Source organism: Eucyclogobius newberryi, unplaced genomic scaffold (assembly GCF_026437365.1).
Source record: "Eucyclogobius newberryi isolate DKJ021-1_F unplaced genomic scaffold, fEucNew1.0.hap1 SCAF_16, whole genome shotgun sequence".
Lineage (NCBI taxonomy): Eukaryota > Metazoa > Chordata > Actinopteri > Gobiiformes > Gobiidae > Eucyclogobius > Eucyclogobius newberryi.
The window spans coordinates 13,860,988-13,880,095 of NW_027315790.1; positions in this window are offsets into that span (position 1 = coordinate 13,860,988).

Below are 19,108 nucleotides of genomic sequence, written 5' to 3' on the forward strand. Positions count from 1 at the left end.
ATACAGCAACAGTGGTGGTCAAACCCAGAGATGGCTGAGTTCATTTAAACAGCAATCATGAAGTCCACATACACATTTGGCTCACAGTATTTATTCTTTCTCATACAACATTTTGTGCACTTGATAAGGATCACTATAAAAGCTTGTGGATAGTGAAGCTACGTCAGACTAAATGAGTCCACCCCACCCAGCCATGTTAACTTTCAGACTGCCAGGAGCACAGGCCGAGGTGGTGGTGTGGCAGTGATCTCACACTCAAGCCTACTCATGAGCCCTAAAACTAACAATGCATTTCACTCATTTGAAAGCCTTATGCTGTCGATCACATGTCCAAATATGAAAAACCAAAAAGGAGTTTTGTTCATAGTTATCTACCGACCTCCTGGTCCCTATTCAGAGTTTTTAACAGAGTTTTCTGACTTTATATCAAACTTAGTGTTAGCCTGGGATAAAATAGTTATAGTTGGAGACTTTAATATCCACGTGAACATGAGTGATGACGCTCTCAGTAATGCCTTCAGCGCCTTGTTAGACAGCATTGGTTTCACTCAGAATGTAAATAAAGCGACTCACACTCACAAGAACACTCTGGATCTTGTCCTAACGTATGGAACAGAGATTAGTGACCTCATTGTCCTCCCTCAAACCCCTATATTGTCAGATCATTTCCTAATTACCTTTCAGTTTATTCTTAAAGATCATCCAGTCCCACAAAATAAAGTTATAATGAAAAGGACAATATCTGAAAAATCTATCTCAAAATTCAAAGAAATAATAGAGCCAATATTCAGTGACATGTCATGTGATCCTGCTGAGAACAGCTTTAGTCCCAGTTTAAGTGATCAATGTGTCGACTTGACCATGAATTCTCTGAAGTCTGCTCTTGACGTTGTCGCGCCGTTAAAACAGAAGGTCATTAGGCCAAAGCGCGCCTCCCCATGGTACAACCAAGAACTGCGTTCACATAAACAAAGAGTTAGAAAGTTAGAGGGATTATTTCGTCGCTCTCACACCGAAGAATCCCTAAAAGCTGTCCTATAAGCAGGCTCTGCGTAAGGCCCAAACCAGATATTATTCAAATCTAATAGAAGTCAACAAAAGTAACACTAAATTCCTTTTCAGCACTGTAGCTAGGCTAACAAACTGTCACAGTGCAGTAGAGCCCTCAATCCCAGCTACACTTAGCTCTGATGATTTCCTCCTATTTTTTAATAATAAAATAAAAACAATCAGAGATAAATTAGATGAAATTACCCCCGCTATTAGCCCTGAACTAGCCCAAGCTGTAAATCTAACGTCCCATATAAATCCACCTGTAAACTTAGAAAGGTTCACAGCTGTTGATCAAGCAGAGATAACTTCAGCCATTATGTCCTCTAAAAGCTCAACTTGTGTCCTAGACCCCATTCCAAGCAGACTCCTCAAAGACATTCTTCCCCTAATTATAGACCGTATTCTTAATATAATAAATACTTCACTCCAAAGTGGCTATGTTCCACAGTCCTTCAAACATGCAGTCATTAAACCTCTTCTGAAAAAGCCTAATCTAGATCCCGACCTATTGGTAAACTACAGACCTATTTCAAATCTTCCCTTCGTCTCTAAAATCCTTGAAAAAGTTGTAGTAAAACAGCTTTGTCGCCACCTGCAGGACAATAACTTATTTGAAGTTTTCCAGTCAGGGTTCAGAGCCCACCACAGCACTGAAACTGCACTAGTTAAAGTCACAAATGATTTGTTATTAGCCGCTGACGATGGACTGGTCTCAATCCTGGTTCTGTTGGACCTCAGCGCAGCGTTTGACACCATCGACCACAACATTCTACTGCAGAGGTTAGAATGTGATGTAGGTGTTGGAGGAACAGCCCTCAGCTGGTTTAAATCCTATCTATCTGATAGGTTCCAATTTGTTAATGTAAACCAGAGCTCCTCACCAAGCTCTAAAGTAATTTACGGTGTGCCACAGGGTTCGGTACTCGGTCCAATTCTGTTTACTCTTTATATGCTGCCATTAGGCAACATTATCAGAAAGCATGACATTAACTTCCACTGCTATGCAGACGACACTCAGCTGTATTTATCAATGAAACCTGATCAGAGCGATCAAGTAGACAGACTTAGTACTTGTGTGAAGGAGATAAAAACCTGGATGACACTAAACTACCTGCTTCTTAACCCTGAAAAAACCGAGGTCATTGTGCTTGGCCCTAAGCATCTACGAGACGCTCTATCTGAGCAGATAGTCACACTGGACAATGTCAGTGTAGCCTCCAGTTCTACTGTAAGAAACCTTGGAGTCTTATTTGACCAGGAGCTCTCATTTAAAGCTCATATAAATCAAGCTTGTAAAACAGCCTATTTCCATTTGCGCAACATAGCCAAAATCAGAAGAATCCTGCCTAAAAGTGATGCCGAAAAACTTATCCATGCATTTGTAACGACTAGATTAGACTACTGTAACTCCCTGCTTGCAGCGTGTCCTAAAAGCTCCATAAAAAGCTTTCAACTGGTTCAAAATGCAGCAGCAAGATTACTAACAGGAACAAAAAGAAGAGAACACATTACGCCAGTGCTGAAGTCTCTTCACTGGCTCCCTGTCCAGTTTAGAATCAAATTCAAAATTCTACTCTTGACCTACAAAGCCATAAATGACATGGCCCCATCCTACCTCAAAGATGCTATAGAACCATATCATCCAAAGAGAGCTCTTCGCTCTCAGAATGCTGGCCTTCTGGTGGTGCCAAGAGTCTCTAAAAGTACTGTAAGAGGTAGAGCGTTTAGCTACCAAGCTCCTGTGTTATGGAATCAGCTCCCGACCCATGTTAAATATGCTGACACAGTCTCTTCATTTAAGTCCAGGTTTAAAACGTTCCTCTTCGAAATCGCTTATGGTCAGAGTAGTTAGGAACAGAAAGATAAACCCACAGCTTCAGCTACGCTGCCCTAGGAGTAACTGTGCTGGGGGAAGTATGACAGCTTGAGCACTATCCTCTTCTTCTTCTGACTACTTATGCTATCAAACAATATTTATTTTTTGATTCCACTTGCAAACTGTTCACCGCCTTCTTTTCTTTCTCTCACTCCTGAGGACCTGTGGACCCAGATGCCCCTCCCCTGGTGAAGTGGTCCCTGCCCTGTGTGGACGGTCCCTCATCTGCCTGAAGAGTGGCTCCAGTTCGCCTCAGTCGGTCCCTCTTCTGCCTGAAGAGTGGGTCCAGCTCGCCTCCGACGGTCCCTCATCTGCCTGAAGAGTGGGTCCAGCTCGCCTCCGACGGTCCCTCTTCTGCCTGAAGAGTGGGTCCAGCTCGACTCAGACGGTCCCTCTTCTGCCTGAAGAGTGGGTCCAGCTCGACTCAGACGGTCCCTCTTCTGCCTGAAGAGTGGGTCCAGCTCGACTCAGACGGTCCCTCATCTGCCTGAAGAGTGGCTTCAGTTCGCCTCAGTCGGTCCCTCATCTGCCTGAAGAGTGGGTCCAGCTCGACTCAGACGGTCCCTCTTCTGCCTGAAGAGTGGGTCCAGCTCCAGTCTCCTCGTGTCCGTCTGTCCGTCTGTGAGAGTCGGATCTCTCCTTCACTGGAACTCCTCCAGGTTTCTACGCTTTTTTCCCAAAGAGGTTTTTTTTTTGTAGTTTTTCCTGGCCGAGAAGGAGAGTCTAAGGACAGAGGACCCTGGGACATCGTCCCTCGCCACCACAGACATTGTCTGACTCCATCGCCACCACAGACATTGTTGATTCATTTCTCCCTGTGGCCCTCAGAGGCAACTGTTGTTGTGATTTTGGGCCTTACAAAAATAAATTGATTTGATTTGATTTGATTTGATTTGAAGCAGGAGCAGCTATGCCCTTCAGATGTAATTACGATATGGAGCATAGTCAAGCTTTAGGTTAATGTGCATTTCTGAATAAGAGTGCCTCTGCTTGTATGAACGACAAGGACATGATGAAACGTAGAGATTGTTGACCGGACGGCAACATTTTCAAAACCTTGAAACGAGTAATAAAAGCAATGTTTAGCACACCATGCTTTGGTTCAGCTAATATTCACATCATTATTCATTGCACAAGGTAAGTTGAATTAGCATGGCAAACGTGGCAAAAACAAGACGAGCAAACTGGCAGGAATGGGTACAGGAGGCAGAAGGGTAAATATATGCAGTAATTGTCATCTCTTATGTACGTGGATTTTACAGATGGATTTCACTCTGTTTCAAATAAAAGCAGTGGCCAAGATGATTCTATTATTAATGGTCTACATAAGCATGATGCAGGAAAGACTAATGAGGGAACTTTGGTGCTGTTCTCTAGGCATTAGATTCTTCAATTAAGAGTTAAATGATTAGGGCTTTGGGTAAATGTAAATACAGAGATGGAAAATAACTAATTACAGATCATAAATGTTACTGACTTAATATACACACGTAGCTGTAATTGAGTGAAAATGTTTTGGTAATTATACTTTTTTATGGGTAGATTTTTATACCTGTATTTGTACATATCTCATGTGTACTGAGTATAGCTAAATTGTCCCTATTCACAATTATTTCACTTCTATATTTGCCGTTTCATATACACTGCTTCAACTACAATGTCTAATAATAAATAAGAATAACAAAATAATAATAATAGTAAATATGTATAGGCTATGCTAAAATATGCTGAAATATTACAAAATAAAATAAGGGCAGGCAAATTAAATTAGAATAAAACTGATTCAAATATGTATATAACAAGAGGATCAAAATGATAGTGCAAAACTAGCAGTGCAAAACAGTGGATATGAGGTATTTACTTTTTTATTATGTTCAGCGTCTTTGGGTCACTGAAAAGCGCTATATAAATAAAAGTTATTATTATTATTATTATTATTACATGGATTATGCTGCAAAAATTGCGTAAAAAAATAGATTATATTTTTCTTGCATACTTTTTACTTTTACTTCAGAATCAGAAAAGGTTTATTGCCATTGAACACAGTTTGCAAACATAGGAACTTATCTCAGCGTTCAACGTTCAGCGTTATCTCAACACATTATCATATTATGTACTGTAAAAGCACAAATGTTGCGCCCTCTGCTCCGACAGTTTGGGAGAGGTACGTGGTTGCTTTTTGAATGGGAAAAGTGAAGGACAGAGACGGTCACGTCTTTACTCTTCCGTTTTATTTCAGGAAAGAACACTGAAAACTTTTCGCAGGCGCATATTACACATTTCCGCCAGCCAATAGAAATAAACATTGTTAACAGGTCATATGTACATTTTTATCATTTACACTTTTTGTACTGAACACAGTCTTGACCACAATAATTAACTAAAAAGTGAAAATAGTGTCTTGTGACAAATTTCAAATCTGTGACTCGCTTTTTAACCTGTCACACAAACGCAAGAGCTTTGGTTCATTTTAAATAAAGGTTGCAATTGCAAAATTTTGACTAAACTGGGCTAAACCAGGACTTAAACAGGAGCAAACAAGAATACATCTGGACCAATCCAGGACTAATGTGACTAGTGTGTATATGCGCCACTTAAAAAGGAATAATAGAGGATTTTTTGAGAACTCAAGCGACTGTTTTTTTTAAAACTGCGCACACTCACCCCAACCCCTCCTTTTCTTTCCAAGACACCGCATACCATCAAACCTTGTGCAGAAGCACACTACAGCCCCGCTGCTACACGTGCGTTTGTTTATTAGCGTGACGGATCGCATTGCATCTCTCGTCTCCACAGATTTCCGTCTCTTCTGAGCTCGTCTTTCTCTGTCGTCATTTTGTACTGTACACTGAAGGAACTCGCTAAACCCACACCGGCATATCAACCACGCATGCGCAGCCAGGGAAACATGCTGCTATGCTGGGAACGAGCCTGCAGGTGTGCAGTAGGACGCAGGGAATGATGACATGTGGAAGAACTACTCGGCTGTCCACGCCACGGGGAAATGAGACTCAGATTGCTCGCGAAAAATCCTCTATTATTCCTTTAAAATGCACAAATACCTGCAGATCCAAAAAGTCTCTCAATCTGGATTCAGTGGATCTAAATGTTGTGACCTTGGACAAGACCAACATCACATGATCTCTCTGGGTGGAGTCTGCATGTTCTCCCCGTGTTACCGTGGGTTCTCTCCGGGTTCTCCGGCTCCTCCCACCGTCCAAAGACATACATGTGTTAGGCAAAATTGGCAACTCTAAATTGGCCCTAATGAATGAATGTGAGAGTGAATGTTTATCTGTAATGTCTATGTCTGTTGGCCCTGCGGCGAGTTGGCCACTGTCCAGGGTGTACCCTGTAAGGCCCAAAGTCACTGGGATAGGCTCCAGTCACCTGCGACCCCTAACGGGATAACGCAGTAGAAAATAAATGAATAATAATTAGCTGTGCAGTGCAATGTCCGAGGAGCAGGTCATCAAGGACAACAGTTCATTCCCTTGTTTGTCTCTGGAACACAAAAGAAATGTGCTGGACACAGAAATGAGCAAGGTAACATTCTGCCTATTGATTTATTCGACAAGGACACTGCTCATTAATCTGTAAGAAATATATAGAAAGAACTTGGAATGACGCCAAAAAAAGTGTGATTTTATCTGCAATAGAAAGCCGAGAACAACAATATATTACAGCAAAAGAATACATCGCATTTGAAGTTGCATAATATTATTTACTTTTACAAGGGGTCACAGTTGAGAGCTTGACCTCGTGTTGAAAGGTCAGTGGTTCAATTACTGCTCCTGCTGTATAAACGTGTGTGATTGAGTGAAGGGTTCTTTGATGTAAAAATAATAATAATTGGAGAGCGCAATGGAGAAATAGACTACATAGTTTTCCAGTGCATAAAATAATAAACACTTCTCTAGTGGTAATATTAGATCACAAAAACGTAAAGTCTGCATGGATGTGTGTAATAGGGGTGGGCAATAGTGATAAAAAATATTTTGTTTTTATTTTATATTAATTAGTTATTAGGTCAGTACTACAAAAATGTGATAAAGCTGGTCTTTAGACTTTACTTTAGACTTTAGACTAAATCTAAATACATTCATTCGGCTACATTTACATTTTTAATCAACTATTTTTTCAGCATTTTCAAAATAAACCATATACTCAATATTCAAATTATAGATTTTTTTAAATGATGCAGTCGACATCGGTAGTTTGAAACACCTCCATTGGGGTAAGCAATCCATTCATTTTAACCCCTCAAGAGAGCCTATTTTTCCTAAAACGCTTGACTAAAATGAGCTCCAATTCAAACTGAAGCTGTTCCTGAACCGTTTGGAGCACAAATAATTGGCTGGACTCTGTGTGATGCTGACACTCTGTAGTTTTGAACTCTGATGTCTGATTTACTATAAAGTGGAAACAAGTTCTGTACAAAAAAGTATCAGATTTTAAATTCCATCAAGATTTTTCTTAAATATACAGTATGGACGATTAAAGTTGGTGTCTGGAGGGATGGTCTGAATGACACTAGTTTGGGCATTTGTTGGGTTTTAACAATTTATTTTGTTGAAGAAATTAACAACGTTTAAGTTCAAATTCACTCCAAGTGAATTTAATTGATTTAGGGCTAAAAAAAAAAAAAAGTCCTGGTGGAATCCATATAAAATCCTATTAATTTTAATTTAATTTTAGGGTACTTATGTATTTGTTGATTTGGAGAACAAACTGACACTGATTGATCCCAGAATGGTTAATTTGACTGGAAATAAGTGGGTTACAGCTTTCTTTCCATGTATAACTCTATTTAATATACAATAAATAACTAATATCTAGAAGCTTGGTAGTAATGTCTCACCACTGGGCCATCCTCAGCTGCTCTATCACACACTAGTCAACAACTGCAACCCAAATGCTGACTTTGGAGTTATGTTTGATCAAATATAGATACCAAGACATGAAGAAGAATAAAGTGGTCCAACAGAGAGAATTTAAATAAATATCCAAAAATGTTAACATGCTACATGCTGCCGCAATCCTAGTGCAACATCAACAGAAACATCGGTTTATTTTTCTGGGGTAACGCCATGTCAACAACCTCCATTAAGACTCAATTGTCACTCGGCTTGAATCAGTTGAACTTGAATTATAAATCATTTGCCAGGAAAGGTCTTAAATGTTCAAAGTGGCACTTCCCATTGAATCTAGAGAGTTTTCACCCACATCAGACCACGACCAGAGGCAACAGACCAGACATGTTATTGCTTGGGGCGCCTTGATCACCGGGGGTCCCAGAGAGCAGTCCTTAGGCTACAACAGGGGTATTTGTAATTCATTTTCATTAACGGGTCTCTCTATTGACTGTAGTTTTATACTTTGACCAGCATAGGTGAAGATCAGTGAGCCCAATTTCTTTGACATACTGTCCTCAGTTATGGGTTCAGCTAACTAACTCTAACTAACATTGTTGTTCCAAAGCAGAAGCAAACTTTTTCAGGTTCAAAGGTGAAGAGAATAAGGGGTGTCGTCTGTCCGAAAAGCACCTGTAATGTTCCGCAACGCCACTGGCCATATTCCCACTATATCTTCAAAACAACATTTGCAATATTATCAGTTTTTTTAACCATCTGGACACTTCTAGCATGTTTGACCGATGACTTAGCCAATCACCAAGCTTGGTCTTTTACATCCAAACAAACATGGCTGCTTTTGAAGAAAAAAGACAGGAACACAGGCGGCTGAAAAACATTGTGGATTTCTGCTGAATCAGTGATTTGGAGCATTAAACACCATTCATCTGAAGTGAGTAAAGTTTGATATTGTTCTAAATTGAAGACGAAGTGTGCATTCCTCTGTTTTCCATCACTGAAACAAAACCTGACCGCACCGTCTTCTCTATAGAATATACAAAGAGAACCAGTCCGGATATCAGACCTGTAATGTGACCCTGTGTTACTTTTCTTCATATTCTGACTCTCACCAAATTAACATGCTTTTCGGAGGTATAGAAGGATAATTTTCCCTAACAGTACAATAGCAATTCAGCCCCAAAGTGGGTTAAATTATTTAAATACATAATTCTCGTAATGAATGAATTCCTTCCACTGACAAAATGGCTGATATGACATTGGATTAAAATTCAAGGTGCAAAACTGACAACATAAAAGTGCAGAAAACAAAACTGCGATGAAAAAGCATACACGTTGTGGCAAAGATTGAATGCCAGATACAGTGTGTGTGGCGCAAGATGCTCCCAGCAGAGAAGCAGTCAGGTTGGTGGGTCTGACATGCCCTATCTCATCTCCAGATAGGAATAAAAACCTATTTTCCAAGGCTACTCAACCCCGCACCCAGGACAACCCCATTTGAAGCCAGTTCTCAGACCCACATAAAAATGCATAACTCCTGCAGTGGGCCATGGGGGGCAATGACACCAGGGTAAGAAGGGTACGAGTGAACTTTATGGTAATAGAAAAACACACCTCCAAAGGCCAGAGGAGAAGATCAAGTCAAGGCGAGAAGGTAAAGACAGTGAATGCTTTTACTTCAACCAGAGTTAATATGCAGGAATATTTACATTTTAAGTATTTTACTAGAGAAAAATCATACTCCTAAAATAGGCAAAGGGAATAGTTCACTGTGAAATCAGACAAAACAATACACGTGCCATGCTTTCTGCAAATGCCATTTTTTCCCAGTTATTTTTCAATATACAAACATAGATTTTTAATTTAATTTGAATATCGGTCCAGTCCATAATCGTTGGTTGAGTTTGTATCATTCATTTCTTTTTTACATGAAGCCGATTATTGTGTCCATTGTGGGAGTTCTGAGGCCCAGGAACCAAGTTCTGAAATTGAGTGTCTGCAATGCCTGGTTAATCTCAGTCCAGTATTTTTGAGCAACAGGACAGTCTCAGAACACATGATAATGGTGGGCCTCCTGGCAACCACAATTGTTTCAAATTTGAGCATTTCCCTGTGAGTAGTGTGCACTTTGAGAACGTAATACAGTTTTATAATACAAACAATTTTATAATAGACAAGATAACCTCCTTTTTCTTTTGATAGCTGTAGAGTTTCGAACTGGATACATGGTTGCCTTGCCATACAAATCTTGAGATTGTTTTATTCCACTCATCAAACATGGGGATGGAAATTGGAAAAGTCTAGAACTTATAGAGAAATCTGGGCAAACATTATTTTTATAGTTTTCTCCAAAATTGTTGATAGATCTTTATGGAGGACTATCTAAGAGATTCTCTTAGCGATTTAAATAGATAGGTCTTTAGAAATAGAAAGGTCAAAGGGGGTTGCCAGAATTAGATCATTTCAGTTTTTTGGAAATAAATGCATGACATTGGGTTGGTTAAATATAATAGAACGTCACCTGCATAGAATATGCATGTTTCATTTCATCAATTGTAACACCATGGATGGTATTTGATTGTCTAATATATTGGGTCAATGTACAAAGCAAACAAGAGGGGAACCAAGCACAGCCCTGTCTCACCAATCATTCCGAGTACCAGAATCAGTGGTCAGATGACCACTGATTTTAATTCTTGATGTTGGACCATCGTGCTGTGTTCGCATTGCCGGCAGTAAGTTAGACCTGTTCCCAGTGCATGTTGGGCCCTTCAGGGCTGCCCTTTGTCACCGGTTTTGTTCATAGTTTTTATGGACAGAATTTCTAGGCGCAGTCAGGGGTCGGAGGGTGTCCGGTTTGGGGACCACAGGATCTCATCTCTGCTGTTTGCAGACGATGTTGTCCTGATGGCTCCATCAACCCGGACCTGCAACATGCACTGGGACGGTTTGCAGCCGAGTGTGAAGTGGCTGGGATGAGAATCAGCACCTCCAAATCCGAGGCCATGGTTCTCGACCGGAAAAAGGTGGCTTGCCCTCTCCAGGTGGGTGGGGAGTCCTTGCCCCAAGTGGAGGAGTTCAAGTATCTCGGGGTCTTGTTCACGAGTGAGGGAAGGATGGAGCGTGAGATCGACAGGTGGATCGGTGCAGCGGCTGCAGTGATGCAGTCGCTGCATCGGACCGTTGTGGTGAAGAGGGAGCTGAGCCGAAAGGCAAAGCTCTCTATTTACCGGTCGGTCTACGTTCCTACCCTCACCTATGGTCATGAGCTTTGGATAGTGACCGAAAGAACAAGATCGCGGATACAAGTGGTCGAAATGAGTTTCCTCCGCCGTGTGGCTGGGCGCTCCCTTAGAGATAAGGTGAGGAGCTCGGCCACACGGGGGGAGCTTGGAGTAGAGCCGCTGCTCCTCCACATCGAGAGGAGCCAGCTGAGGTGGCTCGGGCATCTGTTCCGGATGCCTCCTGGGCGCCTCCCTGGGGAGGTGTTTCAGGCATGTCCCACCGGGAAGAGGCCCCGGGGAAGACCCAGGACACGCTGGAGAGACTATGTCTCTCGGCTGGCCTGGGAATGCCTCGCGATCCCCCCCGGAGGAGTTAGAGGAAGTGTCTGGGGAGAAGGAAGTCTGGGAGTCCCTGGTTAGACTGCTGCCCCCGTGACCCGGCCCCGGATAAAGCGGTAGAAAATGGATGGATGGATGTTGGACCGGCGTAAAGAGTCCCAATATTTTTCACAATCAATTCATCTATTTGAAATTTGTTTAGCACTTTAAAAATAAGGCCAGCTAACTGAATCAAAAGCGTTCTCTGCATCCAAACTAATGATCACAGCTTTGTTTTTGTTTTTTTGTATAAATCCATTATGTGTAAAGATCGTCTGTTAATAAATCCTGTCTGATCAATAAATCATTTTGTAATAAAATTTGGTTGAAGATGAAATTCTAAAACATTTTCCTAATTAAAATGTATAATGGATACAAAAATAAAAACGAATTACCGGTAACTAAGCTAACAGTTATGCGAGTATTTAAAAGTTATCTATATTTGGAATCTTAAATGAAAACATACATTTTAGGCTTTGGTCCTGCTCTTTGTCTGATGAAACTTGTGGATGGATTTGGTTTGCTCCACCATCAATTTCTAATAAAGTTGCCCTCTCCAAAAAAAAAACACTCACTCCAGCTAAAAGTTCTTAATTAATTAAACCTCTTTGGTGGGTGGTCCACCACCTATTTCAGATTTTATTGCTTTGCCTGATATAATTTAAGTTTTGGCATTGTCGGATTAGAGGTTTTCTAAGGTTGTCAAAAACGTGCTGGGGACCATTATAGTTCTGATAAATATTTTTGCCCAGTTGCCGAAACGTTGCCTCTTCACTATTAAACTTTTATTTTGCAAGTAAGACAGTGTGCGGGATTTCTTCCCCTATTGCAGTTCTGATAAATACAAAGCATAATAAGCCATGAAGTATATTGTTGTTGAATGCATGCATTTGAACCATTGTGTTTAATTTAATTTCCCCTGCATTCGTTTTGCCTGCAGAAGCTCTCACACTCAAATTAATATTCCAAGTGGATTGAATTGCTATGCCCATATCAGGACTAAAAGGCCATATCAAATCTATTGTTTAGAATAATTATCCGTGGTTCTGAAAGACAAGTGCTCTTCACCTTTGTGATCAGAACATGTGGAGTGGAGACAAAAGATGGGAGAATAGAGAGTCTCCCTGAGGAACATTCTAGGCAAAGCAATAACATCAAGTTTTAATGAACCAATAAGATAAGAGTCTCCTTTGGTCTTCTCAGTCTAAATGAAAAATAAGAAAACAAGCAAATAAAACCATATAACCAAGAGTCTTCTTTTTAAATGGGAACAAGTCGGCTGTTTTTAAAAAGAGTGATGCCTAATTGGGGCATTATGTGGTGCATGTTTTAGCATGGTAGGGCATGGCGTGCTACTGGCTCAAATTTGATCTGCAGTTCTGAAGTTATATACTCAATTTTCTAATCTTGGGGAAGACATGCTAATCTGGCCCACACCCAAGCATCACAGTATGAATTTAGCCACTGCTTCTTTAACGTGCTCGGCTAAATTAACTCTGGCATTCATGGGCCACTTAAATTGCCTAAAACGTTATTAAGAGAGGGAGAAATAGTGTTTTCTTATCTTGATTTTGCTTAGAAAAGGAGTTAAGGGGAAGTGGAGACAATTAGGATAGCTTAGATGATTCCCAGAGCGATAAATCTTGGTCACATTTGAAAAGGCGTTTTTAAAGATAGAATTGTTTGAGGATTTATTTGAAGCCTGGAGCTATACATTTCTACACAGTGCAGTGGGTGACTCGTGATAAACCACCAGGGAGTCCTTTTCCCTCCCGAGACAAAATCTTGGTCAACAATATTCTGCATTGTTAGCCTATTGTGTGTGTTTAGTACTTCTGCTTGAATAGGGATGTATTTAAGCAGCTTGTCATGTCACTTCTTCGTCTGGTGCAGCCAAAAACAGTTAAACAAAGTATTTAAAGTGTTTTGTTTTAAAGTTTTGTGTTGATAATGGGGATGGATTACGGCAGCAGAAAAAGTACAAAATGTAATTTAAAAAAAAACAAATTCTGTACATTGTATAAAGATGATGCAAAGTTGATGAAGAAGTTAGTTAGTTATTCACCTTATTCAGGAAGCCCGTCTGGGCGCCGCCATACACCCTAATCCTTCTTCCGCTTGTATTAGTTAACAAAAAAGGCAGTTTTCAGGCCGCCCAGGGATTTGGTGGATTGTTGACTTGTTGGTCACATGAACATTGGATATTTTACACAAATGAATCTACTTTATAGCATATTTAGCATCAAGACTTTTCCCTCATTCTCCATTCAAACCAACAGAGTTCCCACTTGACTGGAAGTGCCATTACAACAGAAGTGCTGACCGTGGCAAAAAGAGGAAAATGTGGGTGGGCGGAATAAGGTGAATAGCAAGTGTAATTCCCACTCTAGCTGTTGTGCCCTTGGGCAATACAGCCACACACAGTGATAAGAGAGGAAAGATGGAGTACAAAGAATTAGAACATTTGCAGTCAGAACAATAGAAGTTTTGGTAAACTCCTTATAATAAAATTATATTTATTCAATTATTTCAGCTACAATTTCAATTAAAAGCAGGAGACCAAAAGGGCCTAATAATTATTACTGGACTTCACATTTCTTTCTATATAACATACTTTGAGTGAGTGACACCATGAGGCATTTTGCTGTGTGAAAAATAGCTCCTCTGAGCCTGTGTTACTTGACAATGATGAAATGTGAGCTGTGCATTTTCCTCCAGGAATCAAAACCAGAGCAGAAAACTGTGGGCAAATTCCACTGGGATTTAGCTCTACCTCAGGCATCACAGACACTAGAGGCTATGATCACGTTCCTCTATCAGACTGTTATTTTTGAATCCTCCCATGTATGTCTGGGAAACAAAACACACACACAAAAAGTGGTATAGCAGTCAAACAGATCATTTCACCGCAAGCTTAATCTTAGTTTAGTTTACAAATCACTTTTTTAATCAACAGTTTTAATTCAGTTTACTACTCTTTATTAAAAAAATACATTTATTTAGTTTGTTTTCATACTTGACCGTTTTGCTCTCTCACAGTCTTCTTCAAGAGTTTCACGTGATTTGGACGTGTCTTGTCTGTTGATTTACCCAGGTTTTGTACTGGTAAAGGCAAGACGACAATGCCATCTGCAATCCGACTTCTTTAGGACAGTATTGTAGGTGTGGAACAGTAAAAAGGCCCCTTTGTCTCGGTTTTAGTCCAGTTCTGTATTTCAGTTGCCTTCTTTAATCCAGCGAGGATGTTTGTTGTCTTCTGTTTGCTCCATCCCTGTCCATAATGTGGCTCTCTTTTACAATGATCAGAAATAGCAGACTTGAGTTGTTCCTGTTCTGCAGTGGGTTGTGTTCCTTGTGTGCACGTCCCGGCCATTTTCTTCTATTTGTAGGGCAATTAGCTCAACTTAAATACCTAAATGGATTTGTTGTACATGCTTTCTTGTGGGATCCTTTTAAAAGGACACAAGTTTGCTTTTGTATTGGTCATCCCCAGCAGTAATAATGAAAAAAAGCTCCAGTGGGCCTGCCTTATTTGACAGAGACCAGAATGTGAGCTGTATCTTTTCCTTAAGGTGTCCGAGACAGAAAAGCGTCAAAAGGCCAGTGGAGGCATTAGCCGCTGAGCCCTGCAACTTTCTCTCTGTGTGCATGTCTCTGCCAGTTCACATGAGTGGTTTGGTGAGAGAGGGGCTATTGCTGTTTATGGCTGGGTGTGTTTTCTACAGAAGCCCTTTATCAGATACTGGCAGAGTGGAGCACGGGAGAGGATCAATAGAGCTTTGGCCCAAGACAGGGAGGCAGTACCTGGATCCGAGCCGGGCTCCAACCTTTCCTCTCATTGATCTTCATTACCTCGTGCCGACTGGAGCTTCAGGACGCAGTGGCCCGTACACACAAGTACACATATACAAGTACACACACAACAGCAGACCGTGGCCGCAATATAATCCAGCCCACACTGACTTTGGAGGGCAAGATAGGACTAAGGACACTCATTACTTAAGCAAGGTTAAAGTACCGGTACATACTTCACAGAACTGATTCTTCAGGTAGAAAGAATAACAATAATACAAAAAAAAAACATGCTGTCAGTCATGAAATGGAAATTGTATAATTGCACACTCTTATGTATCTATTTTTCATATAGTCCTTATTCAACTTGTTTTTTTAAAGAGGGTTGTCTGATTAGCCGCTTGGGACAGAGTTAAAAGTCCCCATGTATGAAAGACTGTTGATGGAATAACCGAAGCTCTAAAATAGTGCCAATCTCCCCTTGTGTTTCTATTTTTAATTTCCCTTATGTCCAGACCAAAGCCTCGTCTGGAAGCAGCAGGCATAAAAGGCGAGCCGGAAAACGATTGTAACTCAATTGTAGCTGGCCCATCATTGATCGTTTGCCCGGGAAAGAAGTTGGATGAGCGAGAGGAGACTGATTTTCTCCACCCCTCTGACAGTTGTTGCTGCATGTTTGCACTTAGACAAACGGAGGGAGCATCTGGGTATTTAATGTTTGTGTGCACACTCAAACCATATGCACAAACAAAGTACTGATGAAGTTTAATAAGGGAATTTGATAAGGAAAGCGATAAACAAATGGCTCATGATGAGACACAATAGAATCAGTTATACATAATGAAACAACATTGTGTAAGTATATGGAAACATCTGTCCATTTTATGTAAAAATGATTGAAAACTTCAGTGCATTTAGTGTGAGATATGAAGTATTAGAACTACAGTCCATACAGTTTCCACATTCTAACTGGAGGGCTTTATGACTGTGACTGTAGCAACTTTTTTTTTTTTTTGTATTCTAGTAAAATACAACTTTTATGAACCATATTGCATAGCGGCAATATGTGATTTTTTTATTTTTTTTTCTAACATTTGTACTGTCCTGTTACCTAACTGTATTTAAAAGGGTTGGATAACCTTCATATAACCACCGTTTTTGTGAGACTTAAAAAAAAAAAATGCAACCAATTAATAATTCACCACGAATGACGGTTAAAAGTAGCCTAGTGTGTTGTCCTGAAATACAGAGCATGATGAGACACTTTGAAAGCACTTTCTTTTGGACTAAAATCGTTTAGCTGACTATTTGATAAGTGGCATGTCCGGGGGCAAGAAGAAGACAGCATGGAAGCGGGAGACAAGTCCAGTGTCACCTATAATCAGCAGTGTGGCACAGGTGAGAGAGAGAGGCATTGTGGGTGATTGGAGGGAAAGATTGGAGGACACAGACACAGAGGAGGCGTTGGCAGCGCAGGAGGGGGCTAGCCACTTCTCAGAGTGTCTTCTGGAGATGACAAAATAGCTGCAATTATGGGCGAGACAGTTCTAAAAGGTAGCACAAATCCATCAGAATCACATCACATAAGGGTATTAGCGAAACAATGGCCTACCACTTTGTAAGTTTATCTTCACTTTGAAATAAAGTGTTGTTAATTTTATGGTTTTCCAAGTAAGTGTGTTTATAAGAATATATTGTGTTAGGAAATGTACAACCAAAAGAAAGAACTTAGGTCTGACAAGTGACAGGTTCGGACAAGACAACATTGGTTATAGTTGCCATAGCACTTGTCAGTAGAAGTGAAAGTGACACTTTGGAAGTTGATAGAAGTAAAGCAAGTCAAGAAGTATCAGTGTGAAGTTGTCTCCAAGATTGGCGTTGTAAAGGACAGGGTCAGAGCATTGTCACACTAGTGCAGAGGTAGTCCATTATATTTATTGATGAAAAGCAGTGAAGATTAGGGTGTGACTTTGTCTTCAGAGGTGGTGGTAAGAGGGGGTTTGGGTGGTCTGGGAGAAATTAGACGGAATATCCTGATTTTCAGATTTACTTTTTTTTCAAGATCACTGCCAATGCACTTGGTTGCATGATGTAGTTTTAATAGTTCCCCCTCCCCCCAGCGCCTGAGTACCAGCCCCCCGCTCACTCCCCTTGTACCAGCCCCCTGTTCACTCCCCTTGTACCAGCCCCCCGCTCACTCCCCTTCTACCAGCTCCTGTTCACTCCCCTTGTACCAGCTCCTGTTCACTCCCCTTGTACCAGCCCCCTGCTCACTCCTCTTGTACCAGCTCCTGCTCACTCCCCTTGTACCAGCCCCCCGCTCACTCCCCTTGTACCAGCCCCCTGCTCACTCCTCTTGTACCAGCTCCTGCTCATTCCCCTTGTACCAGCCCCCTGCTCACTCCTCTTGTACCAGCTCCTGCTCACTCCTCTTGTACCAGCTCCTGCTCACTCCCCTTGTACCAGCTCCTGCTCACTCCTCTTGTACCAGCTCCTGCTCACTCCCCTTGTACCAGCTCCTGCTCACTCCTCTTGTACCAGCTCCTGCTCACTCCCCTTGTACCAGCTCCTGCTCACTCCTCTTGTACCAGCTCCTGCTCATTCCCCTTGTACCAGCCCCCTGCTCACTCCTCTTGTACCAGCTCCTGCTCACTCCTCTTGTACCAGCTCCTGCTCACTCCCCTTGTACCAGCTCCTGCTCACTCCTCTTGTACCAGCTCCTGCTCACTCCCCTTGTACCAGCTCCTGCTCACTCCTCTTGTACCAGCTCCTGCTCACTCCCCTTGTACCAGCTCCTGCTCACTCCTCTTGTACCAGCTCCTGCTCATTCCCCTTGTACCAGCCCCCTGCTCACTCCTCTTGTACCAGCTCCTGCTCACTCCTCTTGTACCAGCTCCTGCTCACTCCCCTTGTACCAGCCCCCTGCTCACTCCTCTTGTACCAGCTCCTGCTCACTCCCCTTGTACCAGCTCCTGCTCACTCCCCTTGTACCAGCTCCTGCTCACTCCTCTTGTACCAGCTCCTGCTCACTCCCCTTGTACCAGCCCCCTGCTCACTCCTCTTGTACCAGCTCCTGCTCACTCCTCTTGTACCAGCTCCTGCTCACTCCCCTTGTACCAGCTCCTGCTCACTCCTCTTGTACCAGCTCCTGCTCACTCCCCTTGTACCAGCTCCTGCTCACTCCTCTTGTACCAGCTCCTGCTCACTCCCCTTGTACCAGCTCCTGCTCACTCCTCTTGTACCAGCTCCTGCTCACTCCCCTTGTACCAGCTCCTGCTCACTCCTCTTGTACCAGCTCCTGCTCATTCCCCTTGTACCAGCCCCCTGCTCACTCCTCTTGTACCAGCTCCTGCTCACTCCTCTTGTACCAGCTCCTGCTCACTCCCCTTGTACCAGCCCCCTGCTCACTCCTCTTGTACCAGCTCCTGCTCACTCCCCTTGTACCAGCTCCTGCTCACTCCCCTTGTACCAGCTCCTGCTCACTCCTCTTGTACCAGCTCCTGCTCACTCCCCTTGTACCAGCTCCTGCTCACTCCTCTTGTACCAGCTCCTGCTCACTCCTCTTGTACCAGCTCCTGCTCACTCCCCTTGTACCAGCTCCTGCCTCCACTCCTCTTGTACCAGCTCCTGCTCACTCCCCTTGTACCAGCTCCTGCTCACTCCTCTTGTACCAGCTCCTGCTCATTCCCCTTGTACCAGCCCCCCTGCTCACTCCTCTTGTACCAGCTCCTGCTCACTCCTCTTGTACCAGCTCCTGCTCACTCCTCTTGTACCAGCTCCTGCTCACTCCCCTTGTACCAGCTCCTGCTCACTCCTCTTGTACCAGCTCCTGCTCACTCCTCTTGTACCAGCTCCTGCTCACTCTCTTGTACCAGCTCCTGCTCACTCCCCCTATGTACCAGCTCCTGCTCACT